Here is a 15177-nt window from a genome sequence, read left to right on the forward strand (position 1 = left end):
CTTGTAATAAACATTTCTTATTCTTATGCCGCCCCTTTTTTGCTTTCGCTCATAAATGTCGCTGTCGTTCTCGCGACACGGATTCCTCACGGTTGGGAAATATATGCGGAATCCAGTCTTCCGTTCCAAACATCTGTTTTAAATCAATCAGCATACTCATAACCGCCGTACGGTGGGATAGTTTAATATCTGTTAAGTGGATCGCGGCAGCTAATACGTTCCAGCAAGGAAAAAAAGGAGCAAGAAAGAGAGTGGCACGTGTTTGTAAAGTTTGTTGACATGGGAATAAAAGTTGCCAACATTGTTGTTGTTGATTGGCAAACATTGGCTTGGAAATTATGGAGCATTTGGGGTGTAAACATATGGAAGGTAGACTGCAAGCGATCGATCATGAGTTTTAGCAGTTTCTTCATACCATTTAGCTAAGCTGCTCATCCTTTACATTCTATACTTTCAATTACATTGATTATTTTCTTCCATTAATCCTCTTCGTTTTAATACTCGTGTTTTTCTGTTATTTTACAACCTAGTCCATTGGTTTTCCTGTTTCATTTCCGTGGGACACTTACCTTGATATTTTATTTCATCTGAAATGAAAAGATGGAAAAAGAGAAGCATAAGTGAAAGATGTCAATGGAAACCCGCAAGACGCAAAATGCGGTGAGAAAAGCAAGGCAAGTCATTCAAAGCAGAAGCCATGATCGACACCATCTACGGTAGTTCCGGTGCCGACCTGTCAGCTGGCGACGCAGTCAGCTTCGATCGCACCAAGTAAGTAAGTTACTCAGTTACTCAGTCAGTCAGTCAGTCAGTCAGCCAGCGAGTTAGTCAGCCCCAGCGAAGGTCTCGGTAACAACCACTTTTCCCGCCCGGGCGAGATCCACCCAGAGGCGTGTGAGGTGATGACAATGAAAAGGCACGGGTGATAGCGGACGGCGTCACTGTCGCATGAAGAAAAACCCGCAGCCAGGCAGGCGCACCATAATCGAGAGCATAATCAGCGAGCAGCGTGCAGAAAGTGCGGCCAACACAACAACAGAACTGGCTACACGGCAGAGGAGCGGGGTGGAGGTGAAACAAGGAGGGGCCGGATCAAAATACACACCAGTGATGCAGTTTTCTGCACCCGCTGCGACTGCCGACAGTGCAGGCCGATAGAAAGCGAAACGCGACCGATCCGAGGCGCGCGCCGTACGGGAATCGAAGGAAAGTGTGATTTCCTTTTTCTTCATCGACACCCGCAAAAAGGGCGGAACTGGTGTGGCCGCGGTGCGGTGGGGTGAGAAAGCTGATAAGAAATGCATCAGCACACACACACACACACGCTCGTGGATCCCGTTTTCCACCGATCGCCGGCGATTAGCCATTCGCAACGCATGAGTGGCGCGCGCAAAAAAGGGAGTTTTTCTCTCCGCCGAGTGGAAAGCGAAAAGCGAGAAAATGCACTCCGGTGGTGTGTGTGAGAGAGCGGGGAACGAAATGGGAAAACATTTCTGCACGCCTGCAGTGGGTGGGCTGGCGCGCCAGGTGCACGGGAAAGCGTCTCCGCTTTTCCGAGCCGCCGCCCATCATAAAGGGCTAATTGTTCGATGGAAAAAGGGATGGCGGATGTGCAGTCGGCCCAACTGCAATGGGAAGAGAAACGCGCCGCTTTCGATAATCGATCGTACACACGCACGCACGAATGACGGCGGACACGGACACGTCGGTGTCGGTGGAAGAAAATTTAAGAACCTCTCGTCGATAGCCCTTAAAAACCCATTACCGACGCGTCTCAGGGTCGCGTGCCGGTTGGTGTTGAAGGGCACTGGTTCAGGCCGGAACACGTGCGGCGCTCACGGACCTACGCCTTCGGTTCCGCAATCCTAGGTGGTGGTGGTCCGAGCACACGTAAAGGGATACGTCGCAAGGGCGGAGAGGACCGAAATAGATGGTATTGATCTAGATTCCGAATCTTAAGAAGAGATTCACGACAGACTTCTAACTGATGTCGCGCCTGGCGCGGGTTTCACTCTCGATGGACGATGGACTTCCACCGGCTTGGAGGGGGTGGATAATTGATAGGCCTCCAACGCACGCCCATCCCACCGCCGGGTGGCTCCGTACAGTTACATGCACCTCGAGGCGTGCGAATGTTTTATGCTGCGTTGGCGCTTCTGCGACAGCGAAACAACATCGTATGATCGTGCACTGGCTGAATGAACGGTTTCGCGGGTTTAGCTTGGTCCGAAAGTTTAGTTTGGTTTTGTGTGAGTTTAGGTGCATTAAAATCATATGTGACATAAAATATAATTTGTGTAGTTAATTTAGTTTACTAAACATGGTCATTTAAAGTTAAAGAAGAAATCAAAATAAATAGCTGTGAACCAAAGCTATGAACATTGAACGCCATCACAGTTAGGATCCTTTATTGTATATGTGGCTAACGTATAATCTGTGTTCGTCTCTTTTAGATTATAATACTAGGACTGAAATAATTAATGATGAATTAATTCAAAATCCTTATAACTAAACCCAACATCAACCCAACTCTCACGTCATCCCAAAACGCACACGCAACTCGGAACACGCGGCGGCGGAGGAACAAAACAGTAAAACAACAGCAAGGGCCAACCTTCGACAGCAAGTGTCGCCGTCGTCCGACTGTCTGCGGTCCGACGCCCGGTGGTCCCTTCGGACACCTGTTTGTCGATTCATCTTCCGTCGGCGCGGGCGACCACTGCCCAATGCCGGCGTCTATGCTGTCCCACCGAGCACTGGCGGACGGCGGCAGGGACCGGGGTCGGGGAAGACTCATTCATAGAGTTCTTGGTTCGCGCGCGGTTTAATTTTAGCTCCAACGGTGGTGGTGGCCGGCTCTCGTCGCAGCCGTAGCAGCCTGAGGTGTGCCGGCCCTTTCGAGGTGGCCTTCCGGTGCGCTATGCTGCGGGTGAACTAGTTTCTTCCCACCGGCCACACGGCGTGACGATCCGCGGTTGACATTTCGTGCCCCGACTGGGAAGGAGGCAAATCTATCACCCACCCGCCCCCTGGCCGGGATTTAAATTTAAGCACCCACCCTGTTCTATTTCGCACCACTGCGATCGAGTGGCGATCGTTAAGGGCCCCCTGACGGTCACCTATTTTGGGTGGCACCGGCGTCGATCGGCATCCCGCCGGGGGTTTCGTAAGACGATCGAGACCTACCGCACGACCGGTGGGGCGGTGTGATTTTTGGTCACCCCGTTTCCGGCCATTGACGATCGGCGTTTCCGGCGCTTCGATGGCGATGAGATTGACCCGGCGGCGGCAGAACTTACACCGCACGGTAATGAAAGTGGCTGAACCTGACTGCGTTCGGCGAGACGTGGCCCGACCGACGGACCGACCGATCGTAAGTAGGTCAACGGTGAGATGGTGATTTAATTGGACACATAAACGTTGCGCTCGGAGTGCTTAAATTTAGCAACCCGCGCAGCCAAGACGACGACGACCGGGACGTCGCCAAGACGATGCGCTGCGCCACGGGTGTGATTTATTGGATGGAAAACGCACTAATGAAATCATATTTTAATGCGACGCCACAGTGTTCTTTTTATGCGGGGAGGTGTTTTGAAGTCAAATTAGATACTTAAAACACGCACTCCGACTGCTGGTGACGGTGACCGAAACTCCGATTCGATATGAGGCTATTCGAAATGTTTAGAATAAACGTAAAGCATATATTTTAAAGCTCTTTTATCGGGAATCTTATTGGTCTCGAAAGGATAATGTTGACACATTCAAGTTGAAGTATCCACCGCATGACGAAAGCCCTAATTGCAAGACGTTGTACTAGCAAACACTCATGTTGATGCATAAATGGCCAGTTTTGTCAGGTACACAGGTATCCAATCCATGAAGTGCTATTAAATGCATCCCACTTCAATCGGCCAACGGGGTACGGCCCTCGCGTCTAACGCGTCCGTCCCTTCAAATCGCGACTAATGGTGGCGAAACTGCGAAATGCGTCTGCGTCGCTGATTGCGGGCTATTGAAATGGAAAATAGCTTGCCGGCCCCACCCGGACCCGGACCCGGGACGGTGGACCTGAGCGGCAGCGTTCGACCTGCGAGGTCTGGCGAGGGCATACGTTGCACTTCATCAATCAATTCTCGAGGCGGCCGGCGTCGGCAGCACCAGACTGCCAGACAGCCCAGCCAGACCAGGACGATGCGGTCGGAGATTCGGTTTGGGTGCGGCCCGAAAATGGCAACGTCTCAATTAACGAGCTTTCTGAGCTGTGCGAACTTGAGCTACAGCTGCGGTGATTGCAACTGGGCGTCTCCATGGTGGTGTCGTTTTCGATTCGTACACGACGCTGGCAGGCTGTGAAATAATATTGGCCACTGTTTGGAGGAATCCGATCGAGTGCTGGAGCGAAGATGGACTCAGCCTCAGCAATAAATCGTCCGTTCGTTGAATGGGCCAGGTTGCCGCAACAAGTGGCCAGGTGCTCACAAAACAGACCGATCGATAAATCAGGGACTAAAAGCTGATCTTCGATCCTGCGCCACTAATCTGCATCCGCCGCAGTACGGGAATACGAGAAACGGTGTGCCGTCCGATATTCTTCTCCACGGTCGACATAAATCAGCGCACCATTCTTGTGTCCGCGAGCCGTTTCAACGGGAACCACTAATCGGCAAGGACTTTGATAAATGGAGGGGTTTTTTTTTGCCGGCCAGCGCCGGTCGCTAATCCAGCCGCTTAGCCGTCCGTGTGCGGCTGCCCCTTTTAAGACCCTCCAACACGGTACGGTAGTAGAGCGATCGAGTGGACGGCCGAGGGGTTCCCTTCTTCGGTGTGCCATTTTATATCACTTTTTTTTTCGTTGCATGTTTTTAGTTTACACTGGTCACGATAAATTATGCCAGATGACTGTGTGGATTATTATGCAACTGCCTGCCCGGGGAAGCCCACCGAGTCAGGTGTGAATTAAGAGGGCACCGGGCGCGATGGGCGCGATGTGTGTGAGGGAGAGCCGCGCACATAATTTATGGTCGTGATGGTGCACGTTCCACCGGTTAGTGCAAACATAGCTTCGTACTTCGCACGTACACCATTTAAATCAAATTTGCACCCAGGAATCAGATAACTGAAACAAACTTTGTAAAAGCGACCAATTAACATGACGGATCTTACTAATTTTTAATTATATAGAAGAGAAGAAAACATCCCTTTAATGTGAATCTTTGGTTGTTGTAATGTTGTGATGAAATTTGGTCAACATAATGTCAGCTTCTAAGGTTGTTTGCTATCAATAGCTGTTGAGTGACGCGTTGGAATTAGTAATCAAAGCGACGACCACTCTCACTCGTCGACGGTCGACTGCCATCTGATCCGCGCGATCCGTGATCAACTTTCATTATTCCGGGCCTCCCAAAGTAGCACACCGCCGTAGCCTGGGAAGCCGGGGAGTTCCGGTTCCGTTGCGAATAATGTAACCTCATCATCCCGACGTGCCGGAAGCCACCGAGGCCGTGGTTGGGAAGAAAAACCACGAAGAGCCGCAAATCAAAACCGGAAAACTATTGACCAACTTCGGGCTGACTCTGACGGTGGCCTGGATTTCAGTTCAGCGGTGACTCGACGCACGACATGAGACGGAGAGCGTGCAAAAAAACAAAAATGGCTGTGAAGATGAAAGTGATGGACACTTTTCCTCTCACGGGCCGCAATCTAATAATGCAGCTTCGAGCGGATGAAAGTGAATCAGAGCGCGGAATGTCGCCCGTGTGTTCCAGTTTTCACCACCACCGCCCCATGACGTCACGGTGAATGGGCGGGGTGGCGGGGGGCGAGGGGCACTGTCACCCCGCTGAAAGATGGTGACCGGAAAGTGGTTTTCCATAATTGCAGCAACCGCAGCAAGTCGACGGAGAAATTGTGTCTCTGGTCGGGCCGGGTCTGACACACGGCATGGCGCGCGCCCCGCAGAACTGCTTTCAATTTTGTTTTAATTAATGAGCAATTACGGTGCACCAGCCGACCCGCGAAAGGGCCTCGCGCGACTTTTCCACAATTGGCCAATGAATGCCGGCGTGCGTTAGGTATGGGAAAGAAAATGTAATTTCGTTTTCATTTACAGCCGAGAACGGTGTGAGATGCAGCAAACGGGTAGTCTGGAAAAGTGCGGATCGCGATCGCGAACTGCCGCGAAGATGATTTCTATGCATTGCAGAGGGAAACGCTTGAATGTACTGAGTTTTGGCTTCTAATTTGTACTATATTTTATTCACCATTGGGCTTAAGCTATTCAGCTTGAGAGTCATGCTCCCAAGACGGCAGTTGGAAATTGACAAAGCGATTCGCCAAGCGATCGATCTTCATTGCCCAAGAGGAACACGAATTTTAAAAAGAACATTTAAAATTCAATCGCACTTAACGCAACTCGACACCGTTTTGAAAATGCAGATAAGATTTTTAAAATTTATCAACCAACGGGTTTAAGGTCTGCAGGAATGAACTTTCAGGCACCTAGACTCGCCTCAGGTTTCTGGCCCTTCAGGTTACGCAATCCACCGGCGACTAGTTTTCGGGTTTGCGTCCTTGCCTGGAGCCTGCTGGCTATGCTGCCGATGCTGCAGCGCCGATTCGATGACCTCCGTATCGTTCCCTACTGTCGTGTCGTGGTATGCATTTATGGAGATTGTGCTCGGTCTCGTACGCAAATTGAGCACTGAGTAAGAGCGTTAGAACGGTGCGTCTGGACTAGATACGCGCCCTAAGTGCGCCCGGGCCTGTGGATAGGGGAACCGAGCGCGTACTCTTGGGGTCACACTGACCCCGCGCGGGGGGGCGGCTCCGGGGCGGCCCACCTTCGACCGGCCACGACGACGTGGGCAGGCGCCGCTAATGGGGAGAAGCGTACACGGGGAGTGTTGGGCGTGCTGGTTGCGCATGTGCGCGGCGGTTGATTTTAATTCAGCCTAGACCTAGAAAAGGGAAAACCCCGCAATAACAAATGATGAATGTTAAAACGATTCTATCTCTCACACGCGCACACACTCCTGACCAGGGCGCGAACACACCGTTGCATCACCGTACTTCGGCGATCCGATGCACTTCGCAGCGGTGCTAAGTGGCCCCGCAGATACTCTGCTGCTCACTTCCTTCAGCTAAACATCGGGCAAATGGACTTTGTTTGCAGGAGGGTCTATTATCGTCTCTCTCGGTATTCCCACCAGGATTAGATGGTGGTGCACACTCTTTGATTGCTGACAAATAATGGCTAGGACTTTATTACCGCAAAGTGTCCCATCCCATTAAACCGATACCGAATTCTGTGACCCGTGAGCTGGTTTAATGGCCGCTAATGTGTGTTGCGTTTCAATTTTGCGTACCCCAAAAACGCTTGTTATCGACGATTCAAAGTAGCGAAGACCTTGAAAAGTGTTGCAAAAATCGTTCAATTAACGCTCCTTGAACGAAAAAAAGGCAAATTAATAGCAAGAGGCCCACTGTTGCCAAGGCCGCTCGAGTTTGCGTCGTGCAAAATGAAGCCATCCCAACGATAAGATGTCTGCGAGCGGCCTGAACAAGGGTTTCGATTGATCGATCGATTTGAAACTTTGTGCAACTTGTCAACTATTTGCCAAGTTTAATGGAATCGATATGCCGGGCCGGTCGCTCGCGGGAGGTGGATAACGACTTGGCCGACTTCTAAAGACTTTGAGTGGCGGATTATCTTCCACGCTGACCGTTCGAGGGATGAGCTCTCGAGCAGTCGCCCGAAAAGTTGCCAAATTGAATCGCCAGGCTGTCGGGCTGCTTCCTTTTTTCCGGCGAAATTCTTGGCTTGAAGCTAAACTTTAAAAGCCCCACGCAGGCACGTGAGGCAATGGCATTCCTTGAGTGTGTGACACTTTACGATGTTCGTTTAATTAAAAGCGTAACTTTTCAAGTAGCTAGTGCCCCGAGGGGGGGAAATAAATTGAATTCGCAAATTAATCGTCCAGAACGGGGCCCGGTGCGCCGAAATTCTCCTCACGGTCCGGTGGGTGGCCCCATTTCCTGGACGGGCGTGCATTCCGCAGACGGCTTGCGCACGTCATCCTCATCCTCTACGCACCGACGACAACGAGGGCATAATTTTTCAAACGTCAAACGCCTTCAAATCCGACCCGGGTGCCGCCGGGTTTAACGTCTTCGTCTGGTGCCAACAGCGCCCACATCCCGCGCTTCAATCGTCAGACGATCAGCAACGATCATCATCAGCAGCAGCATCATTCGGTGAATGATGATAATTCTGTTTTATTAATAAAAATCGCTTCTGCACTTTTGCGGCTCATTGGCTCATTTTTCGTACAAACACCCCGCACGCCGTGCGAGCGAGACGTACCAGGGGTTGCTTGCTTCTCGCCTCCGCATTTCGGCCCCCCGGCCCAACGACCCGACGTCGGTGGGGTTGTGTTTTGCATTTGCATCCGTACTGCAGTTTGCAATCGGGTCCGATGGAAACGATGACGACAGAGGAAGTGGTAGCAGCTCGGCAGCAGCAGCAGCATCAGCACCGCGGACAAAGAGACGTAGGACTAGAGCGGGATCTTGTCTCCGGGGAAGGGTGGCCAAGACCCCCGGGGGGGTTGCGCCGCTATGGACGTGCAATATTTATTAAACAATTGGGTCATTTACACTAGATGACCATCCATCGTTCTTCTTCTCGACGTCGTCGTCGTCGTCCGAAGGGAAGCTTCCCTCGGTTGGGACGGGAGTTGGTAACGGATTGCGATTACGGATGTGCAGCGCGATCGGGTAAGATATTTTTGGCCCGAAGTGCACCCCAGAAGGTGGCAGAATGGCCTCTGGCGGTCACGCCAGCATAGGGGGGTTTGATCGGCCACCGGTTCTGGGAACGATACGTAAGGTTAATGAGATGGGCAATTGAAATAAAAAGCGAGCAAATCGAGTCGATCTTTGTTTGCCAAACGTTTGATAATTATTTCGAAAATGTTTGAAACCGTTTCAATTTATCAAACATACTTTAATGTTATTGTTTTTCAAATTAATTGGATTGGTTGTTTTCAATCGTTTTTAATAAAGTATTTGTCTCTCTAAAATTCTGCCAATTTGTATTACTCGAAAAGCTCTCGTTAATACTTACTATTGAATTAAAATTATTAAATGTAATTTAAATTGTTCTGTATAAGCATATTGACATAAAATAATTCATCTTTTAATTGGGCTTAGCTAGTTGATAAAGTTTGATAAAAGCGGTAAAATTTATGTCCATAAAATTTCTTCCAAAAATGTGAGTTCCCAAAGTCCACGTATTGTGCTTCGTGCGTGTTTCATAACAACTTATGTTCCTTATGCCTAATAAAGTAATCCATCTGCTACAACACGCTTCCTCGTGAAGGCCACAGCAGTGTGCACTTTTAGAAGTTCAAAAACCCAATAAACGTTTTAATTAGAATAAGGTAATCAACCGGCCATTTTCATTAGCTGGCGAAAGCAGTTCACAAAGAGCGTAAAACGGTAACGGTAGCTCCATTCTTGGACCCACCGACCGACGCCGCCACCGACGACGTCGACGACGCCGAGGACGATTGAGCAAATTAATTTTTATCACCCGTACGCTCATCGACTACGATTAAAAAATATCCTTTCCTGTCACGCCGTCCGAGCTGCACACTCGGTGCACTTCGGCGGCGTTGGCGGAAGCCGGCACCGGGTCGGGCCAGCGCCACACGCCGCGCCGCGCGGTATAATGAGGCAAATGAACTGCAGCGCCGTCGTCGCACGGGAAGCTACTGTTTTGGCGGCATTTGTTTTTTATTTATTTTGTTGCACGTTGCCGTGTCCATTTGTCACGAACAACTCGTTTTCGAGTCGGGATGCGCCGTCGGGAACCGGAGGGCCACCGCGCCACGCGGTGCTCACCATCCACCGCCATAAAAGACCGTGCGTCTCCATGCGCCTCGGTTGGCGATGGCGTTTAATAATAAAATGGCCCGCCCGCATCATCGAAAATGGTCACCGCGCCATCCCGTAACTCCGTAACACACACCGGGGATGGCAAGTGGAATGTGTGTGTGTGCGTGTGTGAGTGCGTTTAATCCCCGCCCGAGGATTGCTGGCTGACAAATTTGACCCACATTCGCGCGCGCCGTCGGTGCGCGCTGTAAGAAGAAAACAAAGCCTCTTCTTGTCTGCGCGCGGTCCGCGTTCTTGGAGAACGTCCATTTCCTTGGCGAGAGATGGTGCGATCGGTTGGCGTGAAACCGAAAACAGCTTGTCGTCGGTCGGGCGTATCAATTCGCGCACTTCATCACCGTGTAAACATCGGAGATCGGACGGACGCTGCGCCACGGGACGGAACACGAACCTGCCAGCTGGTTCTCGGTTCTGATCGGTTGCCTCAAAACGGAAAACATTCAACTGGAAGTCGGAATCGGTCCGAGCTCATGAACAACTTTTCGATTGATATGAATATTATCGATCCTTCGTTAAATTAACAATGATCTGCCTTCAACAACCTTCTCATATGATGGCTTTGCTCGCTTGGGACTGTCAGTTTGTTTGATTGTGATCTGTTATGGTTAGATGTGCTCTTCGCTTATTTTTCTTGACAAGCTCTAATCTGCTTTCTTAATCATGAAGATGTTTGTGCAGGTCTCTCTCATTGATAAATGTTCATTCATTGTAACACACATAAAATCGATGATGGTCCACTTGGCCATCCGTTTGTTTCTTCGTTTGTCCCAAATGCGCCCTGTGACATCGCAGACCGGGCCGGTTGCCCCAAAAACATTGTTTGTTCAGTGTCACAGCCAAACGGCTTCAGCCTCTCGTGCTAGACGCGTGCTCGAGAGATGAGGAGTTGTGTGTTTTACGAGCGACACGAGGATTTTACGAGGATTTGTCCAGCATCCAGGGCGACAGGAATGGCGACCGTAAATTGGGTCGGGTCAGCTCAGTATATCACTGCCTAGAACAGACGGGTCGGGCTTTCGGATTTCAGCTCGCGCTTTGATTTTAATTCGTCCCATCCCGAACGGTGATCACGCAAAGCATCAAGTGGATCGCGGATTTAAAAAAAACGACGCTTGAAAGAGATGTTTCACTGTTTGATAAATAAAGATAAGGGCCCACTCAGATCGTGCCCTTTTCGGGTTTTGTCGGGTGTTGTTTTGGCATTGACCGCTCGGAGAACGTGTCTGGTGGGTGAAGTTTTCCATCACGCGCTCACGGGCCGCCCATCAGCTGGCCTCGTGAAGCCACCGAGGACAAGTGTCTCTGGGCCGGTCGGGCGGAGTCGGGCGAGCCAGATTTTGGGACGGTGTGGAATCGGTGTCCACGTGAAGTCCGACGGGGCCCCGGCGGGGGGTTTATTGTTTATTCCAAGTGCACCTTCCACAAGTCGGTCGGCGTCGCGGGTCGGTCCATGTTTTATGGATCGCGGAAAGATACCGTTGCTGCCCATTAGGCATGCGGGCACGAGCAATGCAAGCGAGGGTCGGGCAGCCCTCAAATCCCTCAAACTGTTTGTCAAAGCCCTGAGCCCGGGCGCGCCGATGGGTTCAATGTGCCGAGCGATGGTTTGTTTTCCTCGCCATCCGCGATGTCCGTGATCGAGGAGTTTGGCAACATAAAGAGCGGGTGAATTCACACTCCAACACCGTTGATAGACGGCTGGACGCCGTCTTATCAACGACGGCGATTCGTTTCGATCACGAAGATTCCATCCGGACGTCCGGGGCGATAAGCCCCGGAGCCGTGCTCGAAGGAAAGCCGTGCGGCCGTCGCGTTGGTCACCAAGCGGAAAGCAGCTCCTTCGAGCGCAATTCATTCACCTTCTCGTCAGGCTTAGCGGTGCGATTTTAGAATCGCTTCGTTGTCCGTTGTGCGGCACGGTCGTCTCACGGGTGGCTGGGCCGACTGGGTTCAACGATTCCGCGGGCACGCTTGGAGGAAATGCAAATCAAAACACTGCAGACAAACTGCAGCCCAATAAAGAGAAGTGCAAACGACATCAAGATCGGTTGGCGAAACGGTAACGAACTGAGAAGCTGATAAGGTGCTCCTGATTTGAATGAATGGCCAATGTTGCCTTGGCTTGGCTGGCGATTACCATTTTAGGTCTCTTATCTGGGCGCGACCCAATCCTTCCGGATCGCCTCGCCAGTGACCGAAAACTGGCACATGGCGGGTGGCTCCTGGCCGAGTGACACCGGAAGGGCTTCGGTGCATTGGCCCCATCTGCAATCTGATGCTTGAGCTGGGCTTTTGAGTAGATTAGAAAATCCAATCGACTAGATTGGTGCTGGTTATGGTGGTGAACAAGGGTTCGTTTTGAGAGTCGTAATTTTCGCCGCCATTCATAAGTTCAGACCAAACAAGTGTTTTGGATTTAGTTGATTCCATCGGCGCCTTAAAGTAGCTGTCAAGTAACACGAGTAGTTGGAATGTTCTGTTTCGATTTCAATATTAATCGATTCAGTAGTCAGAGAAGAAGCTTTTTAAATATTCCATCGGGCATGTGTTTTGTTTGGACCTTGATCTGGCCACCGCTTGATCGGATTTTCAATAAGGCGCAGTGGTTCTACTCCGATGGACTCACCAAATGATCCATACAAAATGTTACGATCAATCTTTGTTAATAGACACACGATTTAAATTAGTTTCAAATGAAGACTTTTTACAGGAACTAGTAAAATATTTAAAACAGTCAACCGTAGAGTCAAACATAACGTGACTCCAAAACAATGCGAACCAGAGAGTGATCAACCTAGTTCCTTAATCAAGTAAATCAGATTAAAATATAGGACTAAGTTCAGCAAGAATGGAAAGTGAACAAACAGATCTAAAAATAATAAAATAGAATGCTCCACTCCCTCGGAACGCTCCAATAAATCCCCGAAGAATCTTTTCCAGTGGCGCAGCAGTGGCTTAGAGGGCGAGCCAACAATAAACCGCAACGGACCCACATACCACCGATTCGCGGCGAAATATAGAATGAATGCGTGTACGCAGCGTACAGGACATTTGTCAACGGGATGCGCACCGCGCAAATGTCCGCCGCCAGCCACAACATATGGTCAGTGGCGGCGGCGGCGGCGGGCGTCTTCGCTTGCCAACAAATCTCGTCTGCCGCGAAACCCGCGAGCTGAGCGCGATCGCGCATCTCACTCGCTCGCGGTGAGTGTCTCGCGGATCGCGCGCTGAGTGCATCGTGCACGCGGGAGAGAAAGACTGAGTCGCGTAACGTGGCCGTGCGAGCGAGATGGATGCGCGAACATGCAACGCAGTGCAGGGCGCCGCGTCGCACCGCGGAGGCTATATTTATACATTACCCGCCGTAATGCGCTCGGCACCGAGTCTTACCGTGCTACTTGGGGCCACCACCATCGCCATCGCCGACGACGACGACGACGTGCAGTTCGACGAACGAATTCAAGGCTGCCGCAGCGGCCGCGCGATTGCGGTGTGTGTTCGCGCATTGCGCGAATATCACTTCACTGCGCCGTCGTTGTTGTTGCTGCACTCGCGCAATGCGCTCTTCACTCTGCGTGTGCGCGTGTGTGCGTGCGTGGGTTTCCACTTCTTCGACTCGGTGTTTTGCTCTTCGTTTGTCGCGCCCCCTTTTCGAACATCCGCTGATCGCGGTCGGCGGATCGTGAAGGAAGCCCGATCGGCTTGTTGGTCGGCCACAACATCCGTGACGCGCGACGCTCGGTGGTGCTGCTGCTGCTGATGATGATGACGATCATCGGAAGAGTGATCAAATTAATCGCACTGGCTGAGGATCGATCGGCCGCGGCTACCGTAGGGCCTCTCGCCGGCGTCATGTGATCGGACGTGAGTGCAGTTTAATGAGGCAGATGCGCATCTATCCAGATCGCTCTCCTGATGTTGCTGCCGATGTTGCCCGATGCAATTTGGCTAATTAGAAGGTGTTTGACGATGGGCAGCGTTTTTGATGAGCGAATTTAATTAAGATCGTCGATCTCACGAGAAGCGCATCTCGTTAGGCGCTACCGGAGGATGGAGTCTCGTAGGGGCTTGTCTGGTTCCGAAAGTGATCCAAAAGGTTCTAAGATGCTGCAAGTTGATCTACAAGTTTCGATTCTTAATTGCTCTTTGGTGCCGTTAGATGTAATTTCAATAACTGTTACTTTTGGGTCTATTAAAATAAATTGACCGACGATGAAGCTGGCAGGCAGAAGGCTTGGGCGAGTAATTGTTGGGGTCGCTCGGTGGCGCACGATGGTCCCCAAACGGATCACCCGAAAAGCTTCTCGTTCGTTCGCCACAACGGTCGGTTTCGAAAACGCCACTTTTTGGAGGATAACCACCGAGGGCTGCGCGTGTGGTTCAACGACCCGGGGCCTCGGCCTGGGTCCGGTGAGCCCGGCAAGGCTTTCTCGGCCTGATCACCGAGCCCCAATGGCGGGGCCACTATCCTTGAGCAAGACACACAAGATGGATGACGACAAATGGAGTGGCGCGGCCCGTTTTTGGGCCGCGGGTCGATTTTGCTGCCAATTTTTTTTGTTTTCGTTTCAGCCTTTGGCCAACGTGATCTCTCCAGGCGTGAGGACTCTACCTTTCACCTACATTCGCGGTAAAGTAAATGTGTGTCGCGCGACGTATCAACCGAGTGAGAGGCAATCCTTTGGCACGTTCGCTAGCGGGATAATAATGCGCGTTCCCGATCTGAATTTTCCTTAAACAATTCGTTGGAACTGCGAAAGAAAAGTGGCCGGCGTGAAAAGCCACCTCTCAAGGTTCCGGTGTTCCGGTTCAAGCCGCCGCCGATCGGTAAACAAATGACCACAATTTAGCAATAAACTCGAATTCCGTTTGACTGCACCGCGGCCACGGTGCGCGGTGGTCCACAGCGCGGCGCGGACGTTGCGCAATGCGGTGGCGGAAAACATAAAATGAAAATGGCGCGGACCCCGGTAAGCCCCGGTCCTCTTCGCGCGACGCGCGGTGGCCAACCTTGAGGCCACCGACGACGCTGGTTCGAATTCCGATTCCGTTGCGATTCGGGCTCCGTGTTTTGGGCCGTCGCGCGCGCTTAACCGATTCGCGCGCTATCGAACCGTTTCGAGCGCCGGTTTTTTGTAGCGTATTTTCCGGTTTCGTTTCGTGTTCGGTGGTTCGCTCACTCGCTTTCCGTTTGGCATTTAACCACCAAACAGCTGATTT

This window comes from Anopheles cruzii, chromosome 2 (assembly GCF_943734635.1).
Source record: "Anopheles cruzii chromosome 2, idAnoCruzAS_RS32_06, whole genome shotgun sequence".
Classification (NCBI taxonomy): Eukaryota; Metazoa; Arthropoda; class Insecta; order Diptera; family Culicidae; genus Anopheles; species Anopheles cruzii.